Source organism: Lineus longissimus, chromosome 1 (genome assembly GCF_910592395.1).
Source record: "Lineus longissimus chromosome 1, tnLinLong1.2, whole genome shotgun sequence".
In the NCBI taxonomy this organism is placed as follows: domain Eukaryota; kingdom Metazoa; phylum Nemertea; class Pilidiophora; order Heteronemertea; family Lineidae; genus Lineus; species Lineus longissimus.
In genome coordinates this window covers 16,755,096-16,762,002 of record NC_088308.1, presented here as the reverse complement: position 1 = coordinate 16,762,002, position 6,907 = coordinate 16,755,096, and positions in this window count along the sequence as shown.

Genomic DNA, 6,907 nt, shown 5'->3' with positions numbered 1-6,907 from the left:
AGACACATTTTTAGGGCCCTTTCTGAACTTGGCCAAGCGATCGTTGTATCATTTCCGGGTAAATATTGCACGGTAATGCGACATTTATTGGCCGAGACGAGTTTTTCGACGGTATAGGTTTCAACTGTCCATCAGCATCTATTTTGGTGATGGCCAGAAAAATTTCACGCTACCTTTCGTCACTGTCTCTCGTGGCCTCTTCAGATAGCGTTGAACCAGGAGAAAGTGAAGAATTTGAAACTGCCAGAATTTGTAAAGTTCTGGTTCAGGGGTTTTCTTCAAGATATTAATGATAATGATAAAGATAATGATATTGATAACAATAAAAATAACAATAACAATATAAGTACGAATGATTAAATACAAACTGAATGAAGAGAGAAAAGAGAAAATACAGTCGAACCCGTGACCGCCAGATCGAAAATTCAGCACTGTGACCGTTGAACCACCGATGCTTTCATGTTAGGGTGGAGATTTTCGTCGCGTCTTATATGAGATAGGCTATGGCGATCTGAACCTTGTGTTCAGATCTTTGAGAATTTTTGCGTGGTTGCCACTTTGATGGAGAGCCTATGCCAGCAATAAATTACGATGTTTTCATAACAGAAAACATCATGACCTTTCCAAATACATGTATTACAGGGTTATCGGATTGCAATCAGTAATGCTTCTAAGTAGATGTTTTTAGGAGCGGGAATACTTAATTTTAGAAAATATTTGATTTGATCTTGAACGCATCGTCACTATAGATTAACGACTTGCCTGGCCTCCTTGTTTGTGCTGACGACAGTGAAATCAACATCATGGTACACAGTATGATTGTAACCAGTCGGAAGATCACCCCCGCCATCGTAGTGTAGAAAGTGATATGAAATTTACACTGAAACATACATGTATGATATAAACTAAATGTAGAAGGACACAGAGGTAAATGTCTGCGAGATCGTATAAAGTCTTGCAGAGGTGTTTTAAATCTTTAAAAAAAATTTTCCTAACTGGTACGCCATCAATTTTCAATACACTCCGCCTCTCAATATTTGTAACGACGAAGGAGTGAAAAAAAACTGAATCGCAGGAAGCGTCTATTAGATACAGGAAGGTCGTTTTCCGAAATACTGACGTTTATGTATAAAAGTATCAGTTTTACTTACCGGCTCCTACGATATTACTCATGTATCGATTTCATTAACTGCGCATCACGTTTGGGAATATTCGTCTATCAGAAGTTCTAAGCAGGGCCAAGCCCGAAACCGGATTTCTGGTTATCAATTCAATTTCTTCACATGTATGCATACGGCAGGCTTATTAAATATCTCTAAATCGTTTTCAATGCTCTTTGGGAGATAATTGTATTCAAACCTTGATTGGATTTCTCAAATATCTCCAAATCTGCGCCTTTGGTATGACCTGCAGCGAAATGCGCCACATGGCCTTATCTTATCCGATCGCACTTTTGTCTGCAGTGCGATGATTTTGTTAATACCAGTTTCTCCATGACGATTTTAAACAAGGTGCACAAGTAGGGCAATTTGAATCTTTGATCTGTCTATTCATTGGATTGAATAACGAAATGCTATGCAATATTTCATATTTTCACTGGTTATACTGACAGTGGACAAGCGTGCAGATTTAAATCCAGGCGCAAAAGTTATCATGGGAGTAAATGCCACTGATATTGTAGTCGTGGGATTTGCTGGGCAATTCCCCGTTTGAAGAGCCTTATGTAATTCACACGAAACACAGCCACAATACCCAGATGAATTCAATCAAAACGAAACAGAAAAATAAAGCCAATAATTAATTCAATTATCACAAAATATTAAATAAAAACTGTTTAATGATCATTCCAACAAAACAGCAAATGAAATCAAATTCATTAAATTTCTGTGATTGGTAGAATTCTTGGTGTTAGTGTTACTGTAGTAAGCGTCATGCCAACATAACAAAAATCTGAGTTTTTATCTCTGCAAAAAAACACAAAAAATCGTGATACTCAGTCAGACATCCGTGTAATCAACATGTTTTATAAATCTTTAATTCACCGCTCCACATTCCACTTGTAGCCTTAACATAAGCCCTGAGAAAAGCCTACACGAAAGTTGTACACTTCACTATTTCAATAACGGTTATTTGGTTCATGTTCGAAGGTGACGCTATGGTTTTTAGAATCTCAACAGACACCCACCGGTATGACCATGGTAGATGTGAGATGAGTTCCGGAGAAGTTTAGCTCTCTAAGAAAACTTTCAAAGGCGGCAAATGATCACAAAATGATTTTTCGTTGATAAATCAAACACTTTTTAGAAGAAGAAGCAGTTTTAAGACTTCCTGTCATGTTGGCCAATTCAAAGCCCTCAATGATACTAGTCTTCAGAATAGAGCCAATAACAAGGGAGTATTTACGCTTATCTTTCTGTTGCTTTTGATACACATGTGCAAATTTAGAAGGTGTGCGTTCTTTACGGGTTGTTTCGAGTTATGCAAGGTGTGTGGTCTTCCTATCAGTTATCCTGAAAGTATTCGCCAGTTTCTCAGTTTCCGGTCGAAAAGTATCATGAGTTTTATCGTCATGAATACAGGATGCGTTTAGCGCCGGACAAGTTTGCGCATCCATCTCAATCTCGTCGCGTGATTTCACAAGGTTGGCAATGAACGGATGCTTTGAAAGAGAGAAATCACCCGATTGGTGGTAAAACAACTTCTGTATGTCAGATTTTTTTTAAAGTTCACTCTTTTTTTACACGATATCTAACACTTTTAATCTAGATAAACATTAAAAGCAACAGATTTGAAATTAAACTCATTGTGACACCAAGATCAGTGGTGTTTTGAAAAAGTCCACCCACCAGATATGGAAGAATCGTCGACAGGCTTTCTTAAGCAACATCTGATCAAAACTTCCCTTGCATCCTGCCGGAACTTTCGCCCGCCACCAAGAAAATATAGATAAAAGTTAACGGCGAAGTTCAGGTGCCATAATTCAGCGCAAATCCACCACTGAAACGAGTATCGCGCGGCCCAGTAGGAGTCGCTGAGGTCATAATGAACAAATGTTTCGTAGAACCGGAGAGGCAATGAGCAGACGAGGTAGGTAAGTGACGTCAGCAGAAGAACCGCTGTCAGATTTGCTTCCTTTGTTTTTCTCCCTTGGTTCGACTTCATTTTGTTTCTCTCTGAGGCGGCGCGGCGAATGTTGATAATTATGACCGTGTTACTCACAATTACGATTGAAAAAGGGATGACGGTCCCAAGTACAAGCAGATGCATGTTGATCAGCGTCTCAAGCCATGGTTTTCCTGGAATGTTTAGTATCAGAAGTCCATTCGGCGGATCGGGGACGCTGTATATGAAAAAGGCGTGGACATTGGTGATCATAGTAACGACGAAGGTGACCACGGTGACCTTGGTTGCCCGAGATGCCGTGCAGAGGGTCCCGGCCCGCATTGGGTATGTGACGGCTATAGCGCGATCCACGCTCATTTCGGCCAGAAAGAGTCCGGAGTTGATCCCAAAAGCATTTGCGGAGTACTTCATGAAGCTTGAATTTATAATGATTAAGTGTAAATTATATAACAGCAATAACTTGATAGTGCCACAGTACCACAAAACTAATTCAAACATTTGATTTTCTGGACATTACTCTGTGTGCCCCTTATGGTTTCCTTGTGCGTTTGCATAACACATCCTCAATTTCATGTCTCATCTAGCTCAGAGGCCGATCATGATGAACACCTCCACACAACAGCGTTCGTAATACCATAAAAGCCTCATTGGATGTGGATGGTCCGTGCAGCGCAGCAGTACTGTCTATTGCACCTATGTGTGTCAAACTGAATTCGAATGTAGAATTAGATTTATGATAACTTTCTACATACAAACCTTAAAAATAGGAGACTCGCGTCAAAACCATTCCCGAGACCGTGCGAAATCATCATCTTGTAAAGAGCGACCGCAATAAGGACACATGTATCAATACAAGCTAACCCAGCCATGTAGACACATGTGCTGATGTGGCGGTTGTCCTTTTTCGTGGTGACGAGAAGTGAGATTATGTTGCCGAGGATTCCAAGTAGAACTGTGCATATGGGCCACCAGAGCGTGATAATATCAGTCGCCAGTATCATCCAATAGTACGATGACAGGGAAGGCGTTTTAGTACGCGATTCGTTGGTGGTCGATTCGTTCCCGACAGACATCTTACATGTTTGTGGGAAGAATTCTTGACTAATGATTTCTCCTCTTAATGCTTTTTGTTACGCCGTGACAAAACAGCATCTTCTCTTCCCTCATTCTTACTGATTAGATGGACACGTCGGAGCAGAGAAACTTGAGTTATTGAGACGTCCATGCTTAGAGCTAGGCGACAATGTATGGCCCAAAAATGCTGACCTGTACATGTACTTTCTGAATTCATTTGGATGATCAATACATCTGTCTTAGATTCCAGACCTCTTTATCTCAAGTCCTTTTACTTTATTGTTAAACGGGCACACCCTCCTTCTGAATAAATAGAACTGAACTAAAAGTCAGGTTAAATTCGATCCATATTACATGTTATGGCAAGTATATCAATGCATGTTCAGCCAACTTCAATCATCCCTTTCTGGGCTTGGTCCTGTCCTCGCACTCGGACCATTATACTCTCTTAAAGTATGCGCGATCGCGATCTTACCATCATCATGATCACATCACGCTGAACGTCTGTCTTGAAATAATAGTCTTTTAAACGTCTATTTGATATAAACAATGGAAATGTACTTGGCATGATCACTTCCACGGTTTAAATACCTGTTTGTGTTTTGTCGTCAGCAAACCTCAAACTCTCAAGCCAGTCAAATTTGTATTTAAGGCCGTGAATTAAGCAATCGGAATACCTCAGCTATATTGCATTCAGCTCATTCAAAAGAAACAACAGCCACAGATTGGCTGTCATCTGTAAACGGAAACTGCGCAGATGATATCTGGTATATGTCAGCACAATTACTAAAATTGTAACTGCGCAATTTTTCGTTTGACTGTATGAAAAACTAAACAAAACTAAAATAACTTTTACGAATATTTTAATTGTAAACTTCTGATAAGTTCATATAACACGTTCATATCAAGTTCACTGCTACATGTAACACGATTAATGAAGAAAAAAAATCCATGATCAAATTCATCGGAGGAAACTGACGGAATCAACTGCCACGTACATGTACATGTAAAGAAAAATGTATTTCATGTTTAACAAAAAGATACTAATTTATGTGTCATTTATGACAAAAAATCATCAAAAAGCTGTACGGTATCTCCCTACTCAATATACTAACATTCGGACGAGGCAGCATTTCAGCGATGATGCATGAAAAAATTGATTTGTCTTACACTAACATTCAAGATGTGAGCACAATGGCCCCTGGATTGTTTTTTTTCAGATGTTGACACCAAATGGATGGCAATACTGAAATACAGTAAACATTGAACTCGCACAAACCGGATACCCGGCGTAAAATGTATATACAAGAATACACATTCGAGTTGAACAATAATAAGAACGCTGTTGTAGAAGCTACAGATTGATGTATAGAGAATATATGCTACTTCCGCTGTCAGCCTCTGCCGCCATTTTGTCTCTGAAGAAATCCAGATCGGATGTTAAGCATTTGCCGTTAGAGGGCGTGTACGAAAATGACCAACAGTTGTCGTTTTCATTGCATATGCTCAAACATTCAAATGTGGATGACGCAACAGACTCGGAAAGGTTTTGCGCGTTTGGAATCTTGTAATCGGACTTGACAAGTTGATACCAGTTTCTTGGATCGTCCACGCCTAAAAACAAAAATACAATGTTAAAGACACGAGCGGAACAGGAGTCCCTGGTCGACTGAGTTAAGCTTTTGTTAACCTTTCGCCATTAGTCGGAATTTTGGATGAACCTGAGGATAAGAGTGTGGTTCACCCTCGCAAACTAAACCTCATTCTTATCTTCAAATGTTAGTTGGTTCTATCAACTGGGTAACCGCACAAATATCTTAATAGCTGTGTTGTATTCGAAGGTTTTTTGCACAGTCAGAAATAGATAAAAAGAAGAAGGTTATTTTGCACAGTCAGAAAGAGATGAAAAGAAGTTGACTGTTTGATACTTAGGGTTTTTGTTTACTCACGTCCTTGTCTCATTCGTTTTAGGCAGACCTTCCTGACTCTTTTGAAGTCGTTTCCTTTCAGAGCCGTATTGAATAACATAATGCAGCTCATGGCCCCCTCGAAATTGGTCGGAATGCCATGTGAATCTTCTTCACGGCCAATGTAAACCTTGCTAGCCGCCGAAGTTGTAGCATTACAATTTTTCGATATGGTTTTGTCCACAACTTTTCCATCCATAAAACCTGTTACTCTGCCTGAAGCCTTTTCATAAGATACGCCGACGAACCGCCAAACGCCTAACTTGATTTTGAGACTGTCGAACCCAGTACTTGGTCCGGTTCCGCTCTCGCTGCATGTCGATTGCAAGCTCATCAAAAGGTTCTGGGCCGGGTAGAGAGCTACATGCAAGCCACGGGTACCAGTGCTGGCCGTAGTCGCCCATTCTATTAGTATCATCCCATCTTGATGGGCAACTGAAAGTTTTATAAATCCTGTGAACGACCAACCAGAATGTTTTCCTACATCAGTGGTGCTGGTGAGGCTAACAGAGGCATACGAATTAGTACGTGTGAACAAGACGGCGGTGTCTGGTTCACCAGTCGGTCCGATACCACTGGTCAAGCCGGAATACGTTGCGTGGTTGCCCCTGCCTGAAAGATCTGTGCCGTTTGTTTCGCTTGTGAACTGCCAGTGTCCTACTGGCGCAGGGGAGAAGTAAACTGGAAAGTAAAAAAACACACGTGGGAATGCATGCCACGACCTACACTCCGGACGCAGTGGA